The following is a 13,183-nucleotide window of genomic DNA, read 5'->3' on the forward strand; positions in this document are numbered from 1 at the left end:
ATCTGCTTTCACTGATGATAACAACCGAAGAGCGTGACGAACATATCCAAATCAACACCAAATGCTCTAAACCAATAAAGACATCCGTGGTACATTAATTTTATTGCACACACAACCAAAAGCAATTTAAGATAATCAGCTGGAGAGATATGCCCCCATATGAAGAAATGCTCCATTTGCAGCAGTTTCTTTAGATGTGTTAGTTTACCATAAAAATGATAGTTGTACAAATGTAGGCACTAATGGTGAAAAGCTTCTGTTCACATTTAACAAACACACACAGTTTAAGAAGACATGTATTATATCATGTCTCCCCTCAGTCTTAAGAAATACAAATGTGTGTGTGTGTGTGTGTGTGTGTGTGTGTGTGAGAGAGAGAGAGAGAGAGAGAGAGAGAGATTGGATTGCTTGTGATAACTCTGATTCACCCAATACTTATACCCCTACACACATAAAACACCTCCAAACACTCAACATCAGCATGATTCAGGGTTGCCAAGCAACCATTTGGATTACTCTCTCTCCCGTTTTCATTCTAATTTTCAATACACACATATGCTCAAAGTCATTTAACAACATTAATTCCAGAAATCCTCCTTCCAAAAATGTACCTCCCCATCTTGATTCCTCTTGAGCTACCTATGAATTTCTTTGTGATGGGATAAACAAACTCTTACGTGATTGCAGTGTCTGCAAATAAGACTAGATTCAAAACTGAATCATCAACTCAGATGCAAAGCAGCGTTAGTTTTGTGTACTTACAAGTGCTTTTACTCAAGATATCATTTTTGTAGTGTGTAGTAGATGTTTGCAGAAATTGTAATGCATACACACACGGTTGAAAAGTCTGGAAAATAGCTAATAAAGACTGCTTGGAGACGCTGGGGATTGAACCCAGGACCTCATACATGCAAAGCATGCACTCTATCACTGAACTACATCCCCTATCAAAGCTTTTTTTTGGACTTCTGTAGGTTTACAAATACTATTAAATACAGTAAAGGGCAGTCTACACGTGTGAGCTGAAGCTCCTTTTTCTCAAATTTGCATGAAACGCATTAAACACTTAACAGTGCATGGAGATGCTAGGGATTGAACCCAGGACCTCTTAAATGGAAAACATGCACTCTACCACTAATCTACACCCCTGCTGCTGACCAGCCTTGCCTGCTTCTGTAGGATTATGAATGCTGTTAAATGCAATTGAGGGAAGTCTACAGAACCAGACTGAAATTGTTTTGCTCAAACTTGCTTGAAATGCATTAAAGATTTAATAGTGCTTGGAGATGCTGGGGATTGAACCCAGGATCTCATACGTGCAAAGCATGCACACTACCACTGAGCTACATCCCCATTCCAAAACTTATTTTAGGACTTCTGTAGGTTTACAGATACTATTAAATACAGTAGAGGGTACTCTACAGGATCAAACTGAAAGACTTTTGCTCAAACTTGCTTGAAATGCACTAAATATTTACCAGCGCTTGGAGATGCTGGGGATTGAACCCAGGACCTCATACATGCGAAGAATGCGCTCTACCACTGAGCTACATCCCCAGATGTAAGGTAACGTTTGTTGTGTGTAGTTATAAGTGCTTTTACTCAAGATATCATTTTTGTAGTGAGTAGTAGACTTAAGCTACACACATTCCATTTCATAGTTCTTGATGTTACACATGTGAAAAAAAAATGCGCAAGAAGTCAATCTGTGACAAATGTGTCAAATGAACATGTATGGACACATGCTACTGGTAGGCATTACGTGAGTGTTGAGGTGTATTTGGTTAGAGCCAAACATAAAGTGCTGCTGATTTCAGATCAAAAAGATTGTTAGAATGTATTTCACTCAGCTACTCTAGTTCAGCAGTCAGGCCAATGACCAGAAAGGGGGTTTCCCAATGTCACAATTTGTCTAGTTCACCGACATGTTTGTTCCCACAAAATTCCCACATTGTACAGCTAAAAGCAGAAAGCATTTTTGCTTAGTTGTAGTTTAGATAGTTGCAGGTGTGGTGTATGTATATGTTAATTGGTATTAAGTGCACAAGATACGACATCGGGAGCTATCATAATTGGGGGTTACATAAGATAAGATGACACAACCAAATCAAGTATATTTTCAGTATAAACATCCCAACAGACATTTATCACTTAGTTTTAGGCCTTTCAAATAAGACATTCCTGGGCCCAGTTTTATTGTGGGGCCCATCTCTGACTGTCACAGTTGAGAAAGGTTTGCTGTTCAGTACATTACAAATACACAACGTAGAAATTTCTCTTCAGCCGCACCAGCAATATAAAAGACATATTGTGCCAAAAAGATATTAACACACCACATACAGAGAGAAGCTATCTATTATAAATGATCTATTGTAAATATTCTTTTGTACCCTAGGCATAATTAGGCATAATTAGAAGATTAGGCATACCCAGATAAAGTGAGTTGCAGTAACCCAATCTTGAAGTTATAAATGCATGAATTACAGTCTGAAGGTCCTTCATGGAAAGCATCTTCTTGATTTTAGCAATTGATCTTAATTTATAGAAGCTGCTTTTCACAACAGCACTGATCTGCTTGTCAAAAGACAACATAAGATCAAAACCAACACCAAGGTTTCTAACACAGTCACGTACATTTGATGAGGCCGAAAACCATTATTTCAGTTTTATCATTATTTAACTGTAGACAATTTAAATTCATCCAGCATTTAGTCTCCTAAAGACATGCAAACAGATTAGACAAAGAACAATTATAATTTTTAACAGGAAAATAGAGCTGAGTGACATCAACATAGAGATGATATGATAGACTATGTTTCTGAAAAATATAACCAAGTGGAAGCATATATAACAGAGGTGCTCAACCCTGTTCCTGGCGATCTACCTTCCTGCAGAGTTTAGTTCCAACCCTGACCAAACACACCTGTCTGTAATTATCAAGTGCTCCTTCAGATCCTAATTAGTTGGTTCAAGTGTGTTTGATTAGGGTTGGAGCTGAACTCAGCAGGAATGTAGATCTCCAGGAACAGGGTTGAGCACCCCTGATATATAAGGAAAAAAGAATGGGGCCCAAAATACCATAGGAACACCATAGGAGATTTCAGCCGGGGATGAAAAACAATGCCCCAGGTTCACAGAAAAAGACGTGTGATGCGATCTAGAAAAACCCAACACATGGTGAAATTTTACCTTTTTGAAGTTTTGATACCATATGAGTTCAAGTGCTTTCCAAAACTGTTTTTATTTTGTCCATAGAACGTAACCAAAGTTATGGCTATCTTAACCCTTAAATGCGTACCTCGGGTCTTTAGCGACCACTTTAGCAGACGTCATTTACTACCCTGTCCCTCCTCCATTTTTTAAAGTTCGACATCAGCCTTCTTAGTATTATTTGATCTATCAATTATGGACAATAAAACAATTAAAAAAAAAAAAAAAAAAGTATATATATATATATATATATATATAAGAATGTCTGTTTTCTGATCATTTTTTGTAAAAAGTGTATAGGGTCGCTATAGAGACCCGAGGTGTGTAATAGTGTAAGTATATTTTTTTGTGCGCAAAAAACTCTAAATATCTGATGACTAAATACATGCAATTTACTTTTAGTCAAGTAATGCATTACAACATTGAATTACTCCCTTAAAAAGTAACTAATTACGTTACTTAGTTACTTTTTATGGAAAGTAATGCGTTACATTACTTTTGCGTTACTTTTTAAATCTGGGAAGGGATTGCTTGTTTGTTTTTAATATAAAAAGTTACATTTTTGGCAAATGTAAAAGCCTTTTCACACCAAAAGCCTCAGGCTTTGAGAAAAGTGAATTCACATCTGTACAGTAGACCGCCAAAGAAAAAATATCAACTTTTCAGCCATATAAAAAGGAAAACTAATGTTAGATTATCTTGAGTCATTTTTGCTTATTAGTATGGTTGAATTGGATCACTGAAGGTCGGCAGCAAAGACATTGGTTAATAAAATGGTATTAAATGCTTAAAAGATATTTGTATTATTTAACATATTTAATTATTGCAGGTTTGCGTCATATTCTGAGTTGAATTTTACAGTTTTTATTCATTTTGAGGAATACTGAATCTGTTTTTTGTGAGTGAGAAGAATTAATGTATGTTCACATTTATTCTAAAACTAATATCTTACTCCCAATTTCCCTCAACATAGAGAAAGGAGAACTTTTAATCAATAAATGGGGGGGGGAGTAACTGGCGTTACTTATTTGAAAAAAGTTATTTTATAAAAAGTTATAATAGATATTTTCTTGTCAATGGAAAAGTAACGGGTGTTATGCATGTATTAGTTACTTGGATAAAGTAATAATATTACGTAACTTGCGTTACTAGTAATTGTCGCAAACATAAAACAAAATAATATCATCAGCAAAATCTGAATTGGTTTGAATGGCTTTATTGCAGAGCAATTACTGTATACAATAAAATGTAAATGCCACTGTCATTTGATGGTGGATGTGGTGAATAAGCTGCCAGCAATCAAAATAATGATTTTGAAGTCATTGAAAACTGACGTATTGACGACACCTATAAACGAATCCATATGAATATTGAAATCGCTGCATTAATTTCATTATTATTGTTGTTTTTGGTTGTCATACCAATGGCATTATGTTTTCAGTTGCACTTTTAAATCGTTTAATAGTTTATTCAATATGAAATTATAACATTTCATTCTGTTCTGTGTGATTTCTGCTGCCAGTACGTTTCCAAGGATAGGTATACATAATGTTAAACAAGACTACACTTTAAACCCTTAAAATAAATAACATTTCTGCAGTCGTTTAACCATCCATGTAATATTTAGTTTGCTGTGGTGGGACACAAAAGACATTCTCTCCTACATGCTGTGACTAAAAATAGAACCATAAAATACACCAAACACACGTCTCAATTACAAAATGAAACTATTTTATTTGTGCGCTATAATCCAGATCTTAAGAATCCATAGGACTGCGAGGAACAGACCCAAAATCAAGACTTTATCCGGCGATCTTCATCTCCATCCCAGCACTGAGTCCAGTAGCGACAGCAAATAAACCCGCGCTGAAGGGCATTTTACAAATTCAAATACTGCCGCATCAAGAAACGACAAGTTTTACGGCAGGAAAATCGAACGCTCATTGGCTCTCGCCTGCATTCGTCACAAATTACGACATGCCGTGTTTCTGGTGAGAAGTGTTTGAAAGGTGCGCGGGCATTGACATAATAGACATAGACACCGCATTGGCTGCTGGAAACGAGAAATCCGGCCGCCATCTTGGACCGGGCATACTCTGGAATTGATTACATCGCGTAGCAGCAGCAGAAGTGAGAGAACATGCCTGAACACTGTGTAGCTCTGCAAAACAGTCCTTTTTCAGGGTTTTTTTTGTGTGTGTGTGTGTGTGTGTGTGTGTGTGTGTGTGTGTGTGAGCGAGAGAGAATGAAATACTCCAAGTAGACTCTAATATAATATTCATATAGTGTTTCTTCAACTTATTAAAATACCTTTAACGTCACTATCTGTTTCTGCTTCTCTATAAGGCTGGACAATAAATCGATATCAATATATATCGCGATAGATTTTTTTTCAATAACGGTGATACGATTTTTAAACCCATTTCCGATATTTCGATATACATTTGCATATATAGAAGGAAAAAATCAAGTGATTGAGCCGGCGCCGCTCGCGCACACACAATCAGCCAAACATATGGGGGGGAAAAAATCACACTGCTTAATCGTTATCAACGTACTGCCGTGATATTATGCCAAACATTTATTTATGTGGGAATTGTAATGCGAGAAGTACAAAACCAGGTTTACATAATAAATAATATTTTAATATTCAAATACATCTTGAATACGGAGACACTTGGATTTGTGTCGTATGAGAGACCCGATGTTAGTTTCAGTTTCGCTTTAGCCTCAATGGTTTGGTTTTGGCTTGTCGCTAGCTTCTTATATTTTTCATTCTTGTTCTTTTCTAAATACTGTTAAATTGAAAGGATTTTTTCTGTGGATTGAGGGGAACTAAAATAGCCTAGCCTATGTTTATAGTGTATTGTAAATATTTCGCGTCGACACAGGTCTTCCTGAATGTAATAATAAAATGCGACTTAACGTTATAGGCCTACGCGATTTATCTTTTTTTCTCTCAAAAATGCAATTCCATTTTATTTTAACCATCCAGAAAACGTTTTAAAATATTTTGATTACTGAATTACTGAAAAAAAGACCTTTTAAACCGTTTAACTCGCTCACTCTTTATTTATCTTATTGTATTATTTTTGTTTCTTTATCCTGGCTGAAGCAGTTTGTTTGTTGCTTCAATTTATATGAATATTCAGCCTGTTCTAGTTTAAATGGAAATATATTATTGTTAATAAGCTGAGTCTGAGAATTTTATTTATTTGATAGTTTATTTCACATTTCTTGTTTGTAAAGGCTAAATACAAATAAAACGTGAACCTTATTTTTCTTGTACTGTTTTTATTTTTAAAAAAATTATATAATTTTAATAGGAGGAGCCTGGTGGTATAATATACTTTTTGCAAATTCAGTTTGCAGACATTTGTAGGTACAGACATCCATTGTGTGTGTCCTCGGCAGTTTTTTCCTGAGGCTTTTTAATATTGTCCGTATCGATATCGGAATTATATCGTATCGACCGAAATTAATATCGTGATATAAATTTTTGCCATATCATCCAGCCCTACTTCTCTATCATATTTATAGTGTGTGATTTGCAAAATTCCTATCATAGCCTACACCTCATATGGTTATGGTTGCGCTTTTGTCCAAAGTGACATAAATACAAAACAATATAATACTTAAATTTAACAGGAAACAGATTGAGATGTTGGTCAGATTATAGCTAATAAAGAGAATAGCAAATATGAACAACGTCAATTCAGTCAATAGCATAATGAAATAAACAATGAAAATGAGGGAAAACAGCAATAATAAACAATGTCAATTCAAGCAAAATATAATAACAGCATGGTAAGACTACATTAAGGTGAATATCAGTAATGAACAACAATGTCAAATTAATAAACAGCCAAATGAAAATAGAATAAAACTATACAAACCATAACGCATTAGAAGTGCTTAATGAAGTAAGTCCATGTTGTAAGTCTTTAGACCCTCTTAAAAGACCCAATACTATCACAGGAACGGAGATATTCATTATATTACTGTTAAGCTCACTATCAATATTAAAATACGCCAAACCATGTGTCATGTATCACAGCTACATTTATGACCTTTGCAGCAAAAAAAAAAACCGCGTGAAAATCAGTTCGGTATTCCGTGAGGTATGATTAATTAAATGCGTTGACAGCTCATTACACCTGCCAAACAGATTACATTGAGTGGAGCGGGTGACCGGTCCAAGATGGCGGCTCGTCTCGTCAGCCCCAGTAGGGAGTATCGGTCGATGCGGCGTCTACTCTCTATATATGTCTATGTGCGCGGGCGCCTTCTTCACGGAGTGGATCAGGATAATAATTTCGATGATATTTTCACCGATTAACTATTTAAATTTTGCTCTGCACCTCCACCTACCACCTACTGTATTCCGGCAGAGAGGACTGCGGCTGCAACGCATCGTCATTTGGATTACTTTTGCTTTACGTTTTTGCAATAAATAAATGAATTTGATTGCACTTTTCTGTCTACCATGTTTTTGTACAGAGAGAGTTATGATTAACGTTAGGTTTAGAGGTAGGAGTGGGATTAGTGACTATACAAATATTTTAATGCTGTATTGTTACTAAAATGGTAATTTCCCTGCATATTTTGGTCAGTTACGTTTTATATCTTTTTATATTCGCTATAAAATGGGTAGGTTTAGGTTTGGGGGTAGGTTAAGGGCGCTAAAAATCTAAATCGCTTATTAATAAAATTATAAAAACGCATATCTGGTATAAAATGGGTAGGTTTAGGTTTGGGGGTAGGTTAAGAAGGCTAAAAATCTAAATCGCTTAATAAAATGACAAAAAGGCATTGATACGAATGAAATAAAAGATACATAAATATTTTACGTTTTTTTTTTTAACTAAAATTACGTAGTGATGTGTATGTTTTAAACGTTGAAATACGTCTAAATTGTACGTTTTAGCATCAATAAAAATGGTTGCTTATGGTTGATCGTTTTGAAATGAATTAGGCAGACCACACAATATGCACAGTGACATGGAGTAAAAGAGCATTTACTTACCTTAGATGTTGATTTCAAAAGCTTTCTGAAGCATGCTGCAACTGCTACTGCAAGCACTAGCCAAGTATTTGAAATTATGAATGATGTCAGATAGAGTTAGAGATCAGACATCGCCATCTAGAGTTTCATGACAGAACTTTGGATTTTGAAAGAATATAAACTTTTTATGTCCATCTATTTTTGATTCTGGATCCCAGGTCAGTTATGTGAGTTGAATTCCCACACTGTAAAAAAAGTTAGTAATTTTAACAGTAAAAGAAGATTTTAACCTTGCTTATCGTAAGTTATTTTAGTGTTATGCGTGTTACCATGATAGTGTTTAGTATATTTGTAAAACATACTGCACCCTGTAGTATTAGTACTGTATTAGTGGTCCCAATGCTTCCAAATCCATTGGTCCTGGTGGTTCCAAAGGACCTTCAGTCAGTCATTGTTGCGGCCTATGATTGCAATCTCTAATTTGTGTATTTGTGCTAGTATTATATATTATATTATATATTATAAGCTGTATATATACAGCTTTTATTGTATATTGGGTAACACTTTACAATAGGGGTGCACAAATATGCATTAATTGATGCTTAACTAATGCAGAGATAATCATGAGTTAATATATAACTCATGAAGAACTAAACCATTTATTAATAATTACTTCATCAGCAACAAATTAACATTCTATATGATTCATAGATTAAGTAATCAATAAATCCTTATTAGTTAAATGTGTCATAATGTATTAATTAACTAATAACTTATTTTATTAACTAATAGTGTAAATTCATGTGTTAATTACCACAATGGGCTGAAGCCATGCATTTCATCTTCCAGTTGTCTGCTTTAATTAATCATTAGCTAATGATCTGCAAATGTATCATTATGTTGTGACTTTACTTGTTGAGGCACAGAACTATTAACTAATTGTTCAGTAATATGTCATTGTGGTTATAGGTTTAGAATTAGTTAGTCATGTGCCTCAAAAGTCATAACATAATGATATCTTTGCAAATCATTTGGTAATGATTAATTGAAGCAGACAACTGAAAGTTGTCCTGGAAACTGAATGGCTCCAACTCACTGAGGCACATGACTAACTAACTAAATCCATAATCTAATTCTATATCCATAACCACAATGACATATTACTTAACAATTAGTTAATAGTTCTGTGCCTCAACAAGTAAAGTCTCAACATAATTATACATTTGCAAAGCATTAGCTAATGATTAATTAAAGCAGACAACTGGAAGTTGAAGTAAATAGCTTTGACCACTGTGGTAATTAACATATGAATTTACATCATTAGTTAATAAAATAAGTTATTAGGGAATTAATACATTTTGACACATTTAACTAATAACAATTTATTGATTACTTAATCTATGAGTCATATAGAATGTTCATTTGTTGCTGATGTAGTAATCATTAATAAATGGTTTAGTTCTTCATGAATTATAAAATAACTCGTGATTATCTGTGCATTAAGCATGAATTAATGCATATTTGTGCAAACATATTGTAAAGTGTTACAGTATATTGTTTCTGCGTTTTTTTTACATTAACATTTTGACAACCACAGTTACCCACATGGCTTAAAGAGGACATAACACACACAGTTTTAGCCAATCTCATGTTAATCTATAGTACCAGTAATACTTTCTGGACTTTATTTACCTTGAGGCTGCAAACAAGCCTCAAGGTAAATAAAGAACTGTTGACTGAATAAGTACAGTGTTTTCTTTACTCAAGAAACACTATATTTATAAAGGCTAATGTTTTTTTTGTATTTGAGGAGCGAAGAAGAGTGTCTTAGTCTAGCACCTGTTGTCAAGTCACAGTAAAATAGCTTGCACGAAGCGCTGAATCTTTTATAATATTATACTCTGGCCAAATAACAGAAAAAACTGTGCGCCCACATAGCGACAGTAAACTGTATAACCTGCAAGTTCGTGAAAATGTAAATGCGATACCCGTACTAGTAGCAGCTGCCTTTGATGTGGCGGTAATGACGGGAAAAAAATATTCGCTGGTCAAAAGCTTCGTATTTGAACTTGATTTTGGTGAAATGTTAATATAATGACACATGCAACGATGCAAATAAAAGCAGCCTAAGTTAACTGTAGGCCTACATGTCTATATGGTAACACTATATGATAAGATTTCTTTAATGTTAGCTAATGTATTAACTAACACAAGCATTCAATGAACAGTATTTATTCATCTTTGTTGATGTTAGGTAATGAAAATACAGTCGTTCATTGGTAGTTCATGTTAGTTCACAGTGCATTAACTAATGTTAACAAACACAACATTTGATTTTAATAATGCATTAGTAAGTGTTGAAATTAACATTAATAAATGCTGCAGAACTAGCAGGGCTATGGCCCTCCAGAAACTGAAGTTTTCACTCCTGGCCTAGAGGCATCAAGAAGACAGCCTCTAGCTTCTTAACTTATGCACAAGATGGAATAAATTTCTCCATGCAAAATAATGACTTACATAACAGTGATGTAGTGTGACAACTGCCAGAACCACACATGTCGAACAGGTATAAATCTGACCACGGCATTGATTAAGATCGCACACAGCTCATGGTATATGAACTTGAGAGAGCAAACTCCTGGGATAATCAAAAGAACTGATGGCAACAACTCCTCTGTCTCCAGGAACCATAACCGACTGGGCCCTTTTGAAGTCCCTCTGTCCTTCCCAACTTTATGGATGACAGGATGCAATCATTTCACAGGGGGAAATACATACTCGGTGTCCAGGTGCCAAAGACCAGCATGCCATTGCAGAATGTGCGCCATCCCTGTGCTGGATACATCCATATAGTGACTGTATTTAAAGTGCAGACAAAGCACATCCCCAAGCCCCTTTGAAAAAGCTCACACAGCAGTAAGAACACAGACATTTTCACATGTCCTGAGTACCAAGTATGCTAGATAATGCAGGGTTCAGATAGACTGTTTAACAGTCTTGGTGAAATCACAGATGAAATCAAATCCAGCATACTTTGAAATGTTTTGAGATTAAGGGACTTTTCCTAGCATGAAACCTCTTTAGAGCTCTTGCGAGTACTTTGCTGAAGGCTCACACTGACAATGAATCTCTTTTCCTGCCGACTGGGAATGAGAATGCTCTTTCAAATTGACTATAAGCACCAAGCTCTGCAACAGCCAATAATCAAGATCTCCACTCAGTCTAAGTGTGGAAAGTGCCTGGACAGGAGGACAGTACATTGTTATACTGTTCCTTCAAATGCAAACCTCAAGAACTGTCTGTGATTATCTGGGGATGAAAATAAACATCTTTCAGACCCACTGAAATAAATCAGCCTTTCAGACGAATGAGTGAAAGTGTCTGTTTTTGAGCAATGATTCTGAAAAACCGGTTTACCAGAGCATGTTTCAATTGTCCTACAGTAGATATAGAATAGGGCCACCATCCCAGCTCATTTTTTATTTTATTGTTTCTTGGCAGAAGAAGAAAAAAACAGCTGTGAAAGCATGTCATGATCTGCTGTTGGAACAGTTTCCACAGTGTGGTTCGTTAAAAGGCTCTCTCTGCCCGTAACATTGGCACATCTTTTTGATGAATGGCAGACGAAAGAATGCCACTGAAGCATGCTTGAAATCAAATTGGGATGTGTATTTGAATTAGATTTCTTGAAGGCCCACACTAAAATGACTCTAAGCACTTCCCACACTTTTGCATAAATCGATAGAGGTTGACTTATACTGTGTGCCATAAGCAGAAAAAAAAATACAGTCATTCCCCCATTCCCCAACAGCAGTCATGCACACATTTTTCACAATGGTATGGTTCTTTATTGACTTTACTGCATATAGATATTGACACATGACATTTCCTCTCTGCTGTAAAGGGGGCTTAGGTAAAATGAGTGCTGAACAGGCTCTTATTGAGCCCACTCATGCAGAACAGCAATATAACTCTGCTAAAATAGGGCAGACTGCAGACCAAACAAGCTCTCTTTTCCATGCAAACTCCAACAATACAAAATTTGCTAAAGCATCTGTGAAAAGACAACAGTGTCATTATTCAGCTCCAGTCAGTTCAGTGTTGGTGCAGTTCAGTGACAGTGTCAGGTCCAACTCTATTTTTCTATTTTATACCCCTTCACCTACCCCTTATAAATAAATAATAAATAAAAATATTCCCCCTTAAGAAATGGGACACCACTACTATACCATTACATGTCATCATACGTCCAGCTCCTACAATACACATACCTATACTGGTGTGCTGGGGTGCATTAAAGCCTTTAGTTACCATTCTATATTAATGCGCTGCTTACTGACACAGACACACACACATACGCATGCAGCTCACACATCCAGGAGCAAAGAAACTTGTTCATGCTGCCCCGCAACTTTTATTAATAAAAGAGTTTAAATACTAAGTCACAACACGAGAGGATAAAATCTCTGTTTTTGAAGGACAGAGAACTCGTGCAGGCTTCCCCAGGCTGGGTGCTATAGGAATCCAAGGAATTAAGTGATTGAGTGAACTGTGACTGTTTCGGAGCGCAGAAAGCGCAACTTTTGTATCTCAGATTTTCATTAAATAAACACACAAGTCTCGGTAAGCTGACCCTCTTCCTTCCATATTATATTCCATATATCCCATCGCTTTGCATTAGTTCTAGTAGATTATGCAATGCAATACCCCAAGGCAGTGGCGCTCCACAAAATTTCTGCAAAAAGTGTAGCAGACGCCCTGTTCCATATAATCTCCTGAGTGGAAATCCCTAAAAAGATTCTCACTGATCACTGATTCTCACTGCGGGCATCATGAATTATTGGACGTTAAATTGATTCGCACCAGCATCTGTCACCCACTAACAGACAGCCTGGTGGAATGATTCAATTGCACGTTGAAAACCATGATTTTGAAGTTTGTTCATGAAGACACCAAAAATTGGGACAA

General features: G+C 35.8%; 3 non-coding genes across 3 annotated transcripts; all 3 read right to left on the reverse strand.

The window, feature by feature from the left end:
- Window positions 1-873: 873 nt before the first annotated feature.
- trnaa-ugc (transfer RNA alanine (anticodon UGC)) lies at window positions 874-945 on the reverse strand. Its single transcript has one exon. It is a non-coding gene; the product is annotated as a tRNA-Ala (tRNA).
- A 336-nt stretch (window positions 946-1,281) lies between these two features.
- trnaa-ugc (transfer RNA alanine (anticodon UGC)) lies at window positions 1,282-1,353 on the reverse strand. Its single transcript has one exon. It is a non-coding gene; the product is annotated as a tRNA-Ala (tRNA).
- A 132-nt stretch (window positions 1,354-1,485) lies between these two features.
- On the reverse strand, window positions 1,486-1,557 carry trnaa-cgc (transfer RNA alanine (anticodon CGC)). The gene has a single exon. It is a non-coding gene; the product is annotated as a tRNA-Ala (tRNA).
- Between the last annotated feature and the right edge of the window lie 11,626 nt (window positions 1,558-13,183).

The sequence above is a fragment of the Labeo rohita genome, chromosome 7, assembly GCF_022985175.1.
Source record: "Labeo rohita strain BAU-BD-2019 chromosome 7, IGBB_LRoh.1.0, whole genome shotgun sequence".
Classification (NCBI taxonomy): Eukaryota; Metazoa; Chordata; class Actinopteri; order Cypriniformes; family Cyprinidae; genus Labeo; species Labeo rohita.